Source organism: Hyperolius riggenbachi, chromosome 3 (assembly GCF_040937935.1).
Source record: "Hyperolius riggenbachi isolate aHypRig1 chromosome 3, aHypRig1.pri, whole genome shotgun sequence".
Classification (NCBI taxonomy): domain Eukaryota; kingdom Metazoa; phylum Chordata; class Amphibia; order Anura; family Hyperoliidae; genus Hyperolius; species Hyperolius riggenbachi.
In genome coordinates, this window is record NC_090648.1 from 474527181 (window position 1) to 474543874 (window position 16694).

The following is a 16694-nucleotide window of genomic DNA, read 5'->3' on the forward strand; positions in this document are numbered from 1 at the left end:
CAGGAAACGGGAGCACGGCGGGATCGGGAGCGCAGCAGAGCTGCGCATGCACAGAAAGCCTCGATTGGCGGCAACTAACCAGATTACTGGCAGTCGTAGTGCCAGAACGGAGGGACTGAAGAGGACGGCGAGGGGGCTGGAGGAAGCCCTAAGTATAAATTAGCGATAGTGTACCATCCGTGGTAACAAAGCCCCCAATACATGCTACAATCCCCAATATTGCATGGATTATATGATCAGTGTCTACAACTTAAACAATTATTTTTCAAAAAGACCTTATTGTTTTTGAGAAAATCGAATTTAAAGTTTCAAATGAAAAAAGTATTTGTGATTAAAAACCGCCAAAACCCATCGACTTTAGCGGTTTATAGTAAATCGCCCTTACATGGTAGAAACACCAAATTTGCCAGATATGTTAAGAAGAACAGTGGGAACAAGAGGAAAAAATGTTTTTCAAAAAGACCTTGTAGTTTTTGAGAGAATTGATTTAAAAATTTCAAAGGAAAAAAGTATACATTTGAATGCGTAAATGACAGTTAGTTAATGAAGCAAAACCCACCACCTTTAGCAGTTAATAGCAAAGCCCCCTTACAGGCTAGAAACACACAATTTGCAGGATATGTTAAAAAGAACAGTGGGAAAAATAATCTTTTCCTATTTCTTTAAACTTTTTTTTAATGTTCAGAGGGTGGGAAATAAAAAAAAATGACGTGGGGTCCCCCCTACCGAGCATATTTAACCCCTTGTCCCCCATGCAGGCTGGGATAGCCAGGATGCGGGGCCCCGGCCGACTGGGGCTTTGCACCCTGAGCTATACCAGCCCGCATGGTCCATAATATGGGGGAACTCTGGGGGGGAGGGGCAGCCAAGCCTTCACCCCGGGGCCCTGTCCAATCCATGGACAAGGGGCTCTTCCCCACCTCCGGTGCCCTAGGAGGAGGTGGGGTGATGACTCTCGGGAGGGGGGGGGGGGTTCATGGTGGCATCTGGGAGTCCCCTTTAAGAAGGAGAAATGAGTATGGGGTACAAAGTACCCCTTACCCATTTCCACAAAGGGTTAAATGAAATAAAAACATGATGACGAGAAAAGTATTTTAATATTCTAAATTAACCAGAAATACTTACTTGTACCTTTAAAAAAATGTTCCCACGCCAATATCCTCTTATCTTGCGATCTTTTAAAGTTGATTAAAGATCTCCGCCGGCCACCGCCACACACGCTGCTCTTCGCCGCAGCTCTCAGCTATACTAAGTATAGCTGAGAGAGCATCCTATGTGGACGCTATACTACAAGCTTCCGCTGTCCTCCCTCCCACCCTGTCACCTACACCCATGCTGGCTGCATGGGGGACAAGGGGTTAAATATGCTCGGTAGGGAGGACCCCACGTCATTTTTTTTTTAATTTCCCACCTTGTGAACATAAAAAAAAAGTTTAAAAAAAATAGGAAAAGATGATTTTTTTACCACTGTTCTTTTTAACATATCCTGCTACTTTTGTGTTTTTAGCATGTAAGGGGGCTTTGATATTAACCGCTAAAGTCGGTGGGATTTGCTTAACCACCTTAGCAGTATGGACGAGCTCAGCTCGTCTATTACCGCCAGAGGGTGCCGCTCAGGCCCTGCTGGGCCGATTTTGATCAAATAAAGTGCAGCACACGCAGCCGGCACTTTGCCAGCCGCGTGTGCTGCCTGATCGCCGCCGCTCTGCGGCGATCCGCCGCGAGCAGCGGCGAAAGAGGGTCCCCCCAGCCGCCTGAGCCCTGCGCAGCCGGAACAAATAGTTCCGGCCAGCGCTAAGGGCTGGATCGGAGGCGGCTGACGTCAGGACGTCAGGACGTCGGCTGACGTCCATGACGTCACTCCGCTCGTCGCCATGGCGACGAAGTAAGCAAAACACGGAAGGCCGCTCATTGCGGCCTTCCGTGTTACTTTTGGCCGCCGGAGGCGATCAGAAGAACGCCTCCGGAGCGCCCTCTAGTGGGCTTTCATGCAGTTGGCTGCATGAAATAGTTTTTTTTTAATTTAAAAAAAACCCTCCCGCAGCCGCCCTGGCGATCTTAATAGAACGCCAGGGTGGTTAATTAACTATCATTTACGAATTTAAATAGTGTTTTTTACTTGTTACACACAGTAATCTACATTGGAATGTAAACAAAGATACTGTTATCTCCAGTTTGGATGCAGATTTGAAGCTGAATAGCAGGAGAAAGTGCTTTGTTTAACCATTTCAGTGATGTTCTGCTAAGAGAAAAATTCTGAGATAGTAGCTTTCAAGCTGTGAGGAAACTTTTAGAGCAAAGTAGAAATGCTGACTTTCAGACCACTTTAACCTATCTGACAAATTTGGTCTTTCTATCATGTAAGGGGGCTTTGCTATTAACCGGCAAAATCGGCGGTTTTTGATCACAAATACTTTTTTCACTTGAAACCTTAAATTCGATTTTCTCAGAAACTATAAGGTCTTTTTTGAAAAAAATTAAGTTGTAGACACTGATCGCCTTTATAATCCATGCAATTTTGGTGTTTCTACCATGTAAGGGGGCTTTGTTATTAACCGATATAGTCGGCAGGTTTTCAGGTAATAATCACGGATATTTTTCCTGTGATCACGGGCCGAATACTTGGAATAAAGGCTGAATTTGTGATTGACTGCCGTAATCGATTCCCCATCACGGATTCGGATCACGATTTCGGATAGTGAAAAAATGCTTGTGAATCACGGCTATGCCATGATCACAGGTTGTATCCGACCAACACTGGTCAGGAGCCAATTTCTTTGAATCCTGACCTTGTGATCACTACGAGCCAAATACAATGGCTCACATTGATGACAGGGTCAGGATCCAATGAAATCGGCTCCTGACCGGTTCAGGAAGCTCTGCCGTCATAGCAATGGCAGAGCGTGGGGGCTGCATTGATGGGAGAACAGCGTGATCAGTGGTAGCAGGGGGCCTGCAGTGATGGGAGAACAGCATGATCAGTGGTAGCAGGGGGCCTGCAGTGATGGGAGAACAGCATGATCAGTGGTAGCAGGGGGCCTGCAGTGATGGGAGAACAGCATGATCAGTGGTAGCAGAGGGCCTGCAGTGATGGGAGGGAGAACAGCATGATCAGTGGTAGCAGGGGGCCTACAGTGATGGGAGAACAGCATGATCAGTGGTAGCAGGGGGCCTGCAGTGATGGGAGAACAGCATGATCAGTGGTAGCAGGGGGCCTACAGTGATGGAAGAACAGCATGATCAGTGGTAGCAGGGGGCCTACAGTGATGGGAGAACAGCATGATCAGTGGTAGCAGGGGCCTACAGTGATGGGAGAACAGCATGATCAGTGGTAGCAGAGGGCCTGCAGTGATGGGAGATCAGCATGATCAGTGGTAGCAGGGGGCCTACAGTGATGGGAAAACAGCATGATCAGTGGTAGCAGGGGCCTACAGTGATGGGAGAACAGCATGATCAGTGGTAGCAGGGGGCCTGCAGTGATGGGAGAACAGCATGATCAGTGGTAGCAGAGGGCCTGCAGTGATGGAAGAACAGCATGATCAGTGGTAGCAGGGGGCCTACAGTGATGGGAGAACAGCATGATCAGTGGTAGCAGAGGGCCTGCAGTGATGGGAGAACAGCATGATCAGTGGAAGCAGGGGGTGGCGTGACCAGAAACTGCTGGTACAGAAGCGGTTAAAGGGAACCTAAACTGAGAAGGATATGGACTCTCCTGCTGATCCTGTGTCTCTAATACTTTTAGCCACAGCCCCTCAACAACAATGCAGATCAGGTGCTCTAAATGAAGTCAGACCGGATTAGCTGCATGCTTGCTGCAGCTGTGGGATTCAGCCACTACTGCAGCCAAAGAGATCAGTAGGACTGACAAGCAACTGGTATTGTTAAAAAGGAAACATTCATATCCCTCTCAGTTAAGGTTCCCTTTAAATCCAGGGGAACCCACTAGTGCAATTGGGATTAGGGTTAATCACAATCACAGGACATAAAGCATTCTGAGTGCATTTGCACTCAATGCTATGTATAGTATCGCTGCAAAATCGCTTTGAAAAACGATTTTGCAGGGATTTGGGGGCCAAGCGTTTAGAATTTTAAATAAAGTTATTTATACTCACTGAGTGTCCTGATATTCAGTTTCTGGCTCTGGTTCCCCCCCCCCCCCCCCTTCCCCAGCAGAAGAGGTCACAGGTTCTTCTTTGATTGGTCATGAGAAGAACCTATGACCTCTTCCATTAGGGGGCGGGGCTATGGCTGGAAGCCAGGCATCAGGACAAGTAAGTATGAAAAAAAAGATTATAAAAAAAAAGCTAATCAGAAGGATGTACAGTTTACTGCACAGCACTTCCAAGCCAGAACAAAATGCGAGTGCAAATTGGACTAGGAATTGCCGCACACAGCACTTTAAAAGCGATGCATCGATTCCTAGAGGATTCCAGCCCTAAATTATATTTTTAATCATGATGTATTACAAAATGAGCCCTAATTTGTGTTCTATTCTTATCTTCACTGTGTGTGTGTTATGTTTTTTTTTGTTGTTTTTTTTTGAAAAAACAATTTTATTAAGTTTTTCATAGCATACAAAAATAACACTAAACAGCTACAAAAGGGAAAAACAAAAACACCCTTGGTCTTCCCTTGTTTATTACGGTATTTAAAGTGGATCAGAGATGAACTTTTACACATTGCATAATTGTGTTCCTTATCTATTGTTTATAGGGCATTCCTCAAGCCAAATAGTATTTGTTTTTGTTTTAATACTCTAATTCCCTATAAACTAAACAAGCCTCGCCCACAGCTTTTCAGAGAGCCTTGGCATTTTCAGACAGTAGCAAGGGCTCATGGGAGTTCAGTCTGGGCAGGAGGAGGGGGAGGTATTACTAGCCAGAGATTTCAGAGGCAGAGGGGAGGAGGGAGGAGGAGGTGGGATTAGGTTTTTTTCACAGGCTGAGTGCTGAAGATGCAGATAAGCTTACCTGTATGTAATGTTTACAAACAACATGGCTGCTGTCATTGTATCACAGGAAGAAATAATCATATTCTATTGAAGCTGTTGGCAGCTAGATTTGCTGTGTAAATTATCTAAACTTTAGATAAGATATATAGACAAGTTACTTGTTATAGTTAGTTTTTCATCTCGGATCCGCTTTAACACAGTTTTGATAGACTTTTGGGCAGTAGTTGACTTTAGTTATTCAGCTAACGTAATTGGGTAGACAGCACCCTCTGCAACTGCTAGGTTTCAGATAGGTTGTAGTAAACTATGCCCACACTATTCGGCCAATCAAAATGCTCCGTGCTGTTGAGGGTGCTGTAATTGAAGAACTGTTCCCTATGAGGTTTCCTGCTGGGTCCCTTAAAGCAGTTTCTCCAGTCTACACAGTCCTTAGTAACCGCTTCCAGACTGCAGAAATTGAAATCTACGCCTTGGCAGAAATAAGCAGCCATAAGCAGGGCGTAGATTTCAATTACCGTGCCACACGACCTTCCGCTTTCCCAATGCTGCAGGCTACTCGTTCTGCTGTCGCTATGACAATCTTATTGGCTCACACTGATCACATGGTCAGGAGCCAATGAAATCAGCTCCTGACTGGCTCACAGAGCTCTGCTGTTATAGCAATGGCAGAGCAAGTGGGCTTCAGCGACAGCAAAACAATGGGTCCATGCAGCGAGATGTCTGTAAGCCCCATTTTTTGGTACAAGCAGTGTCTGGTCCTTAAGGGGAAGTGCATGTTTTGTGGAAATCCACATACGGTAGGTAGTTAATGAGCTCTGCTGAGACACTAATTACCTCACCTGTGACTGTAGCTCTAACACAAAACATGTAATGTTGGGGGTACTTGAGGACTGATTTGAGAAATGAGAATACCTGTCCTAGAGTAGACAAGCACCAACTTGTAACCTCACCTTATTTTGTAATGTTGCAAGTGCATTTCACCTAAGAAACCAGCATACATTTGAAAAAGACATATGAAAATGGTGCAGGACATGAGTAAGTTTACCCCTGATGGTGGCTAAACCTTAACCCCCCTAAGTGGGCAGCCCCTCCTCAAATGCATCCTGTTTAGAAGGGTGCCCTTTTTAACTGCTCCGATGAAACCACATTTCTTTATAGGACTTTGCTGCTATTTACTGTTTATATTTATTTATTATCCTGTTTGCTATTAGAATTTCTGTTGCTTAATTTTAGGGCTCTTACACAGTGGGACGTTGCGTTGCAGGGGACGTTAAGGTTCCGTAACGTTCTCCTAACGCAACGCATGGTGGTACTAAAGGTGGACGCTATATAGAGCCACGTTATGCGGCTCTTGGTGCGCCGTTTTCGTTCGATAGAACCAGCAATGATTCATATGAATCATTGCTAGCAGGCAGAGAACCGAGAATGATTCATATGAATCATTGCTAGCAGGCAGAGAACTGAGAATGATTCATATGAATCATTGCTAGCAGGCAGAAACCGAGAATGATTCATATGAATCATTGCTAGCAGCCAGAGAATGATCCATATGAATCATTGCTAGCAGGCAGAGAATGATTCATATGATTCATTGCTTACAGGCAGAGAATGATCCACATGAATCATTGCTAGCAGGCAGAGAATGATTCATATGAATCATTGCTAGCAGGCAAAGAATGATTCATATGAATCATTGCTAGCAGGCAGAGAATGATTCATATGAATCATTGCTAGCAGGAAGAGAACATTGCAGTGCAGTGAATATTAAGTAGCCATGTGGCTAGGCAAAATAGTGGACTCTCCCCTCCTACACACAAAAAACATAAAACAACATTACTGAGCATGTGCAAACAGTCTAATACAGCTAAAACCACCTATAACGCACAGCATGCTGCACTTTCTAAATACTGCTACACGCAGGGCCGGCCTTAGGTTTCACAGCGCCCTGAGCGTAACAAGATTTTGGTGCCCCCCCCCCCCCCCCCCCATTCATCCTCTTCATGCGCATACACACACACAATACACACACACACAGACACCATTACACACACATATAGACACACACGCACAGACAGACACACACACACACACACCATACACACACAGACAGACAGACAGACACACATACATATACATACACACACACATACACACTGTACACACACACACACACATACACACTGTACACACACACACACACACACATACACATACACTGTACACACACATACACACACACACATGCAGACCACACACATGCACACACAGTTTCCCTCCCTCCAATAAAAGTGTTTTCCCCCCTGCACAGCTTCCCTCCTATAATGTTCCCCCGCTCTGAGCTCTTAGTTCCCTTCCCTCCCTCCCTCCGATGTAAAGAACAGTGCAGGCAGTGGCTCTCACCGGGCATCTTGCAAACAGCAGCTCTGCTCAGCTCAGCTCCCCGGGCATTCTTCTGAATTATAATAAGGGCTTTGCTTAATGACCTCATCAAGCGAGGACCCTTAAAGCTGAGCTGAGCAGAGCTGCTGTTTGCAAGATGCCCGGTGAGAGCCACTGCCTGCACTGTTCTTTACATCGGAGGGAGGGAAGGGAACTAAGAGCTCAGAGCGGGGGAACATTAATCGGAGGGAAGCCATGCGTCAGGAAAGCATGCGCCCCCTGGAAGTCGGCGCCCTGAGCGACAGCTCCGGTCGCTCAGGTCAAAGGCCTGCCATGGCTACATGTTACACAAAGCAACGTTACGTGTGCACTGTGAATGTCGAACAGACTTTGTATTGCTGTGCGTTAGTCTGCGTTGGAACATTTTCTAACGTGCAACTTTAACGTCGCACTGTGAAAGAGACCTTAGGCTTAGTTGGGGGAACACTATTGATTAACGTTTAACGTGGGATTGAGAGAGTTTCTGAAGTGCTGGTAAATAATGATGTATACAATTCACTTGCTTATCTCTTGCTTTTGCCTCTGATATTTAACATGAAAAGTAGGAAAATGTTTACACAGCTACTTAGACATTATTTATACATTGTCATTTTAGAACACTTGGGTATTGATAGTGTTCCTTTAAAAGTAAAAGGATGGGCATTATTATTAGCAGCAGTATGTTAAAGGTTTGCTTCTGGCTGTATCAGTACACAATGGCCTTTCACAGTTCTCTCTCCACCTCCCAATATGCGGAATTTATGTTACCCTGATTTCCAGCATGTGAATGTGTAGACTGATCACTTCAGTCATTAGTAGCTCTGCTCCTGTATTATTAATAGCCATAAATAATGATGAACAATGCAGCAGCTGGGATGGGCAGATGTATGTGGGCTCCTGGGGATCACTAATGTAGATTGTATCACACAGAGAAGCAATCTTTGCTTTATAGCTTCCTAATAGAATGAACTATGGCCATAAGGCCCATTCTCACCGCCAGCTACACTACATACAGTGTACACTGTCAGGGCCGGGCCGAGGCATAGGCTGGAGAGGCTCCAGCCTCAGGGCGCAGTGTAGGAGGGGGCGCACAATTCATTCAGCTGTCATTCCTAATTGTGTATGAAGCAGAAAGAAATAAGAAAAGGGGATACATGGCAGTGACTGCAAGCCAGATAACTAGAGATTAAGGTGTTGTGGGCCCTGTGGCCCTCTTAGTCTAATAGCAATCAGTGTGTGGCGGTTGGGGTGGGAGGGATGGAGGGGCGCACTTTGGTGTCTCAGCCTTGGGTGCTGGAGGACCTTGTCCCTGCTCTGTACACTGCATCAGTGGTGTATCTACAGAGTCCATCCAGGGCAGGTGTAAGAAACAGTTATATAATGCTGCCAAGTTTATTTACCCTGTTTAAATTGTGTAGAAATGCAAGGTAGATGTGTTTCTGTATTACTTTGATTATGGCCCTTTAAGAGATCAGCTAAAGGTTGAAGGGACACACCCCCGGGAGTGTAGTAGAGCCTGGCTCTAGCTGCAGAGGAGGGGAAAGTTCTAGAGACTTCTGGGCAGAAGCAGGACAGGTTTGTTGTTTTCTCTTGTGCTGTGTGAAGAGAGAAGTGTGTAGAGAGAAAGATAGTATGAAAAGACTGTGCATTCAGAGGAGCTACACTAAAATGGACTGTAATTGCTGATCAGACAGAGAGAGAGAGAGAGAGTAAAAAAGAAAAGACTGCATTCAGAGGAGCTACACTGAAATAGACTGTGTGAAGTTGCTGATCAGAAAGAGGCCTATAAAGACTGTGCATTCAGAGGAGCTACACTGAAAAGGACTGTGCACTGGCTGATTAGAGAGAGAACTGTGTGGATTGCCACTAATCGGAAGAGACTCACAGTGCTGTCGAGGTACCGGACAGTGACTGTAGAATCCCAGATTAGATCATACCTCAGTACACACATTTTGTAGGACGACCAGAATACCAAAGAACATCTGCTATTGAACTTCATCATTCTTCAACTGGTTCCCTGCCTGTTGAGTAGGACTTCATGGTTCCAGATCTTGTGTTCACCGGAACAAGAAACGGCACCGGGCCCCACCGCGCGCTTCTACGCACTGTAAGCGGTCCACTTGGACCACTGGGGAACAAAGGGAGGGTGCGCACCCAATTGTGAAGTTAGGGTCAGTCAGGATCAGTTTGTAGTACTGTTGTTCATAAAGTGTCCGCACTGAAAATACATACGTAGGAGAAATTGACAATAACTTGTTACAGGATCTTCCTTGAACTGTTGTGTTATATTGAACATTTTGCTTATCTTAATCACTGTTACACCCTATTAATCTGTCCTTCCATAGTAAAGGCAATTTTCTTGAATTTAATCACTGTGTGTGCATTCTTTTCTGGTTTGCGGAGCCCGAGCCACCTTCCTTGCCCTCGGTTTACAAATTGGCGTAGTGCGGCAGGATCAATCCGCAAACCAGAATGGATGGCAACGCACCCATTAGAAGAGAAGGTGCTGAAGGAAAAATGCCAGCAGGGGCTGTAATGAGTCAGTTAGTTAAATTTGATGGCAATAACATGTCCGTGAGTGTGTGGGCGGAGCAGATACGAATGGTACAGCGCATGTATCAGACTACACCAGAGGTGCTAGTAGAGTTAGCCATATTGATGTTACAAGGGGATGCCAGGACTACAGTGATATTACGGCCATTAGAACAAAGAAAGACATTTGAGCAAGTGGTTGAGATTCTAGAAACCATTTATGGAGAAACTGCATTGCTGGGGTCCCTGCAGTCCCGATTCTTCCAGAGGGTACAAGGAGAGAATGAAAGTCTTCCCCAATATGCAAATGCCCTACAAGGATTGCTCCAAGATATTCAAGGGAAGGAAAAAGGAGGCTCTCCGGCTTTCTGTAGCCCTGACAGGACTCTTCGTGACCAGTTTGTCCTGGGGATCCGTGATGGAAGTTTGTCTGTTGCCATGCAGGACTATATACGACGAGAGACCGATGCTAAATTTCATGATGTACAAGTGGAGGCCATCTCACGTGCCAATAGTATGGTGCTAAAACCTCACACTATCGTAGGAGTCACCCTGTCGCAGGGAGCTAGCCCCTGTACAGAAGCGGTAGAAAAAGGGACAGTTAAAGAGATACTCACAGTAATGCAGAAATTGCAAGAGCAAATAGAACACCTACAAACCAGTTGCAATGAGAACTCTATGAGAATTTCAGACCTCCAGCAAGCTAGAAAAGAAGGGGTAGGTCGTTCCCACCAAGAATGTCAGAACCCTCCACAGCCCCGTTGGAGGGAGGAGGATCGGACTTACCGAAGGGGTCCGAGTAATCCAGTACAACCCTCAGGAGAGACTGACAGGGCTTACCGAAGGGGCCCTAACCAATGGCCTGAGCGGCGGGAGATACGTTGCTGGGAGTGTGGACGTATGGGCCATGTTGCTGCTAGATGCCCAGGGCAGCGACGAGTATATGAGAGACCGCCGTTAAACTGAAGTCCCCTGCTGCAGTAGGGCATGTAGTAGGGGAAACGGAGAAAGAGACTGTGAGAGTAAGATGCCCTGATGAAGACCTAATCGCTGCAAGTCCAATAATACAGATGGAATTGGAGGGTATTCCGGTTACCGGGATGATTGATACGGGCTCCCAAGTAACGACCCTGAGTAAAGACTGTTATGAAAGGTATTTTCAGCGGCATGTGAAATATGATCCTCATACATTTGTTCGAGTGGTTGCAGCTAATCAGCTACCAGTACCCGTGGTGGGAGTGGCCTGGATGAATGTCAGGTTATGTGGCCAAGATTTAGGCAAGAAAGGTATTGTTGTGGTACAGGAATCACATGAAGCAAAGGTCCCAGTCATCTTGGGGATGAATGTGTTAAAAGAATTGGATCAGATTCTCTTTGAAAAGAGAGGTCATGGTTATTGGAAGGAAACCACCAGCCATCGGCCTACTCAGACAGCATTCCAGCGGCTGGTCCGGACATGTGGCTTGCAGAAAAGTCCAGATGCACAGCGCCCTCTGGCTCAAATTTCGGTCCCTCGACATACAAAGGTTACATTGCCACCCAGTCGAGAGACTATAATGTCCATGCCTGTAGGCACTTGTCGGAAATTGGAAGGTATAGCTGTGTTGATAGAACCACTGCAGACAGTCGAGGGAGGTGTGGATCCACTAGTAGCCTGTTCATTGGCAGTAGTCCGCCATGGGAGAGTACCACTGCGATGTGTGAACACCCAGAACCAGAGTGTAGATCTAGTCCCAGGGAGGCTGCTGGCCAACCTTTATGTGACTCCGGAACAAGTAAGGGAAGTCACTCAGATGCAGCTGGAGCCAGCCGAAAGAGATGAATGGACGGTAACTGTGTCCATGGGAGGAGATGGGAGCCCCACCCCTGAATGGAATGGCAGTGCAATTCGGGAGCAGATGAAGATGGAGACTTCTTCATGCTCTCTGGAACAGATCCAAAAAGTGGATGAACTGTTATGGGAAAATCGCGCAGTCTTTGCGCATCATGCTGAAGACTTTGGATGTACAACAGGAATCTATCATGAGATACCCACCAGAGACACCCCTCCAATCAGAGAACGCTACCGACAAATCCCTCCACAGATGTATCAGGAGGTGAAAGAACTGTTAACACAGATGCTGCAGGGTGGGATCATTCAAGAAAGCCAAAGTCCCTGGGCAGCTCCAGTGGTACTGGTAAAGAAAAAGGATGGGTCCATTAGATTTTGCGTGGACTACCGGAAGCTAAATGCCTGCACTGTACGAGATTCCTACCCCTTACCCCGGATTGAGGAGTCCCTTTCGGCGCTAGGAAGAGCACGCTACTTCTCCTCACTGGACCTTGCTAGTGGGTATTGGCAGGTGCCGATGGCTGAGAAAGATAAGGAGAAGACTGCATTCATCTTGCCTATGGGGCTATACGAATTTAACCGGATGCCCTTTGGGCTGACAAATGCACCTGGAACGTTTCAATGATTGATGGAGAAATGTCTTGGTGACTTTAACTTTGAGTTCACTCTCATCTATCTCGACGACATTATAGTGTACTCTGCAACTTTTGAAGATCATCTCTATCAGTTGGGACAAGTATTTCAGCGATTGAGGAAACATGGACTTAAACTGAAACCCAGTAAGTGTCGGCTGTTTCAGTCTGAAATTGATTATCTGGGGCATCGTGTATCAGGAGAAGGGGTGAGACCATCGAGGGACAAGATATCGGCTGTTCAAGACTGGCCGACACCAACTACCCTGCGAGAAGTGAGGGCATTCCTTGGAGTAGCTGGTTACTATCGACGGTTTATTAAGGATTTTGCTAGGATAGCAGCACCACTTAATGCTCTCCTGCGAGGCACATCCGGTGGTCCGAAGAACCGGTCTGTGAAATGGGGACATGAGCAAGAACAAGCCTTCCGGGCATTGAAGGATGCTCTAACAACAGCACCAATCTTGGCCTATGCGGACTATCACTTGCCCTTTCAGCTATATACAGATGCAAGCCTATATGGTCTTGGAGCGGTGCTTTCTCAGTTTCAGAATGGCCAGGAGCGTGTTATAGCGTATGCCAGCCGGTCTTTGCGAGACTCCGAAAGAAACCCTGAAAATTACAGTTCATTTAAGTTGGAGCTGCTAGCGCTGGTATGGGCCATGACGGAAAAGTTCTCTGAATATTTAACCGGGGCTGAAGTCCTAGTACTGACTGACAACAACCCACTAGCTCACGTGGAAAATGCTCGGCTCGGGGCTTTGGAGCAAAGGTGGATAGCCCGAATGTCTAAGTTCAATTACCGCATTAAGTACCGGTCCAAGACAGAAAACCAGAACGCTGATGGACTTTCCAGGGTAACTACCCAGCCCCCCACTGGAGATGTGGATCATGAGTTAGAGCATATGGAGATGCCGGATTTCAGCAAATTCTCACAGGCCTTGGTCGCTGCTATTCAGTGTGTGGTGGAGGGGACTGAATTGGCTCCTTTCTTTGGTCCCTCACGACAGGAATGGGCACAGATACAGCAGGCCCATGAGGGGTTGGCGAAAGTGATCAAGTGTGTTGAAAAAGGCAAGAAGCCCTGTACAGAGGAAAGAGGAAGACTGACATGTGAAATGTTATCAGTCCTGAGCCAATGGGAAAAGTTGGAGATGAAAAATGGACTGCTATGCCGGAAGGTCTATCTACCTTTTGAAATCGACATTCGGCATCAAATTGTGGTGCCTAGTGAATTGGCTCAATCCTTAGCTCTTGAGGCTCATACTAAGAATGGACATTTTAGTCATGAAAAGACCTTCCGCTGGTTGCAGCGACTGATCTATAGCCCTGGTCTCCGTCAAATGGTTGAAGAAGTATGCCGCAGCTGTCGAACTTGTGAGATCCATAAAGCAATGGAACAGAGAGCTCCCCTGCAAACCATAGTGACCCGGGAACCTTTAGAGATCGTCATGATAGACTACCTAATGGTGGGCCCATCCAACAGCGGACACCAATATTGCCTGGTAATGGTGGACCACTTTACCAAATTTGCAGTTGTGACTGCCACCAAGGACCAGACAGCTGAGACAGCAGCTCGGGCTCTGTGCCAAGATTTCATCCGAGTGTATGGATGTCCACAACGCATCCACTCCGACCAAGGTGCCTGTTTTGAGGGACATGTAATGAAGGAAGTACAACGTATTTATGGGATAAAGAAGTCACACACGACCCCATACCATCCACAAGGAAATGGGGCCTGTGAACGCTTCAACAGAACTCTGTTACAAATGGTGCGAACTCTGGAGGAGGAAAAGAAATTACAATGGCCTCAGTTTCTGTCCGAGATGGTGTGGGCCTATAACAATCAAGTCCATTCAACAACAGGGTATTCCCCGTACACTCTCCTCTTTGGACGGTCTGGGCGGAGTGTTGGGGAGTTACAATTGAATGACATAGATGGATTCCCTCCAAGAGATCCAACCTCCTGGGTGCGGGCACACCGGCAGAGGCTAGAGACAGTTCATCGATTAGTGCAGCAGCGTCTACAAGAGAATTCCCATCCTGATAGGATCCCGGTGCACAGTGCTCCATTGCAGCCAGGTGACCTGGTGCTGGTGCGTGTCAAGAAGCCTCATGGAAAATTGGAAGGCAAATGGGAGGCTGTGCCATATCGTGTTGTTAACTGCAAGTATGCCAATGGGCCAGTGTATGAAGTCCAGAAAGAAGAGACTGATTTTGTTCGAGTCCTTCATCGAAATATGTTGCGCCCATGTCTTTCTGATGGAAAAAATTGTGATAGAACTGTTAATGTCAACGAGCTCCCACAACCGGAGCCCAAAGGTAATGAATGGGCCTATGATGATGAGGATGATTGTTGGCCGCTCCCTACTACTGAGGATGTCCCACCTGTGACTACCATGCCCCCAGGTGTTGCTCCTGATGCAGAACCTGCTGGTCCTACTCAGCCCATGGCTGCAACACCCCAGAGCACACCAGCAGCCCTCAGACGTACCACTAGACCGAATGCTGGTATTCCCCCAGCGTGGTATGCGCAAAATGAGTTTGTTTGGCCCGCTATGCAACGATCTGTTACCACACTGCCTCAGTCATTGACAGGGACTGCCAATATTAAAGTGGGGGGGAATATGTAAGAAACAGTTATATAATGCTGCCAAGTTTATTTACCCTGTTTAAATTGTGTAGAAATGCAAGGTAGATGTGTTTCTGTATTACTTTGATTATGGCCCTTTAAGAGATCAGCTAAAGGTTGAAGGGACACACCCCCGGGAGTGTAGTAGAGCCTGGCTCTAGCTGCAGAGGAGGGGAAAGTTCTAGAGACTTCTGGGCAGAAGCAGGACAGGTTTGTTGTTTTCTCTTGTGCTGTGTGAAGAGAGAAGTGTGTAGAGAGAAAGATAGTATGAAAAGACTGTGCATTCAGAGGAGCTACACTAAAATGGACTGTAATTGCTGATCAGACAGAGAGAGAGAGAGAGTAAAAAAGAAAAGACTGCATTCAGAGGAGCTACACTGAAATAGACTGTGTGAAGTTGCTGATCAGAGAGAGGCCTATAAAGACTGTGCATTCAGAGGAGCTACACTGAAAAGGAATGTGCACTGGCTGATTAGAGAGAGAACTGTGTGGATTGCCACTAATCGGAAGAGACTCACAGTGCTGTCGAGGTACCGGACAGTGACTGTAGAATCCCAGATTAGATCATACCTCAGTACACACATTTTGTAGGACGACCAGAATACCAAAGAACATCTGCTATTGAACTTCATCATTCTTCAACTGGTTCCCTGCCTGTTGAGTAGGACTTCATGGTTCCAGATCTTGTGTTCACCGGAACAAGAAACGGCACCGGGCCCCACCGCGCGCTTCTACGCACTGTAAGCGGTCCACTTGGACCACTGGGGAACAAAGGGAGGGTGCGCACCCAATTGTGAAGTTAGGGTCAGTCAGGATCAGTTTGTAGTACTGTTGTTCATAAAGTGTCCGCACTGAAAATACATACGTAGGAGAAATTGACAATAACTTGTTACAGGATCTTCCTTGAACTGTTGTGTTATATTGAACATTTTGCTTATCTTAATCACTGTTACACCCTATTAATCTGTCCTTCCATAGTAAAGGCAATTTTCTTGAATTTAATCACTGTGTGTGCATTCTTTTCTGGTTTGCGGAGCCCGAGCCACCTTCCTTGCCCTCGGTTTACACAGGTTCTGGACTTTATGCTGCCAGAAGCAAACTTGTGAGGATGTGCCCCCCCCCACCCCCCACATACACCCCCACCGGTAGAAACGTTGCCTTTTATATACATACTGTATACAGGGGTGTTGCTAAGGTCCTAAGACAACCGGGCACTGCAGGTGAAAAATGGGTGTGGCCACGCACCAGAATGTGGGTGTGATCATGGGTGGAGCCAATTTGCATTAACTTAACAGCGGTCTAAGTAGGCCTGCCCAGCAAAATGTTTCATGAAGCCCCCTCTCCATTAATACACACAAAATAGCACATAAATAGTCGGTGTCACTTAAACAACTAGGCAGAGTTACCTGGCTTGTGTGCTGGCTGGTCTGGCTTTCTGCTGGGCAGACTGGCCTGCTGCTAGGTTGTCTGGCAGTCCCCCCATAGCATTCCCTGACCTTCTAGTGGACCCGCTCCCATGCTTCCACGGGCCTCACATTGAGGCACCACAACACCCAGCATGCCCCATAGAAGAACCACAGCCCTCTGCATTGATGCACCACAGCTCCTAGCATGTCTGCCATTGAGACGCCACAGGATTCGGCCCGCGGGCTGTAGTTTGCCCAGCACTGGGCTAAACTCTCTAAATACATACAGGGT

The 16694-nt window shown here is 46.8% G+C and overlaps 1 protein-coding gene across 5 annotated transcripts in view; it reads left to right on the forward strand.

The window, feature by feature from the left end:
* Positions 1-16694, forward strand: part of LOC137564335 (leukotriene C4 synthase-like) — a 77203-nt gene that overhangs the window by 24574 nt on the left and 35935 nt on the right. For 2 of the 5 annotated variants that reach the window (XM_068278096.1, XM_068278094.1), the window contains exon 1: positions 14967-15736. The exons of the other annotated variants lie outside the window; for them this stretch is intronic. The gene's annotated coding sequence lies outside the window, so the exon portion shown is untranslated. Of the gene's footprint in view, positions 1-14966; positions 15737-16694 lie in introns of those variants that run through there. 5 annotated transcript variants of the gene reach the window in all.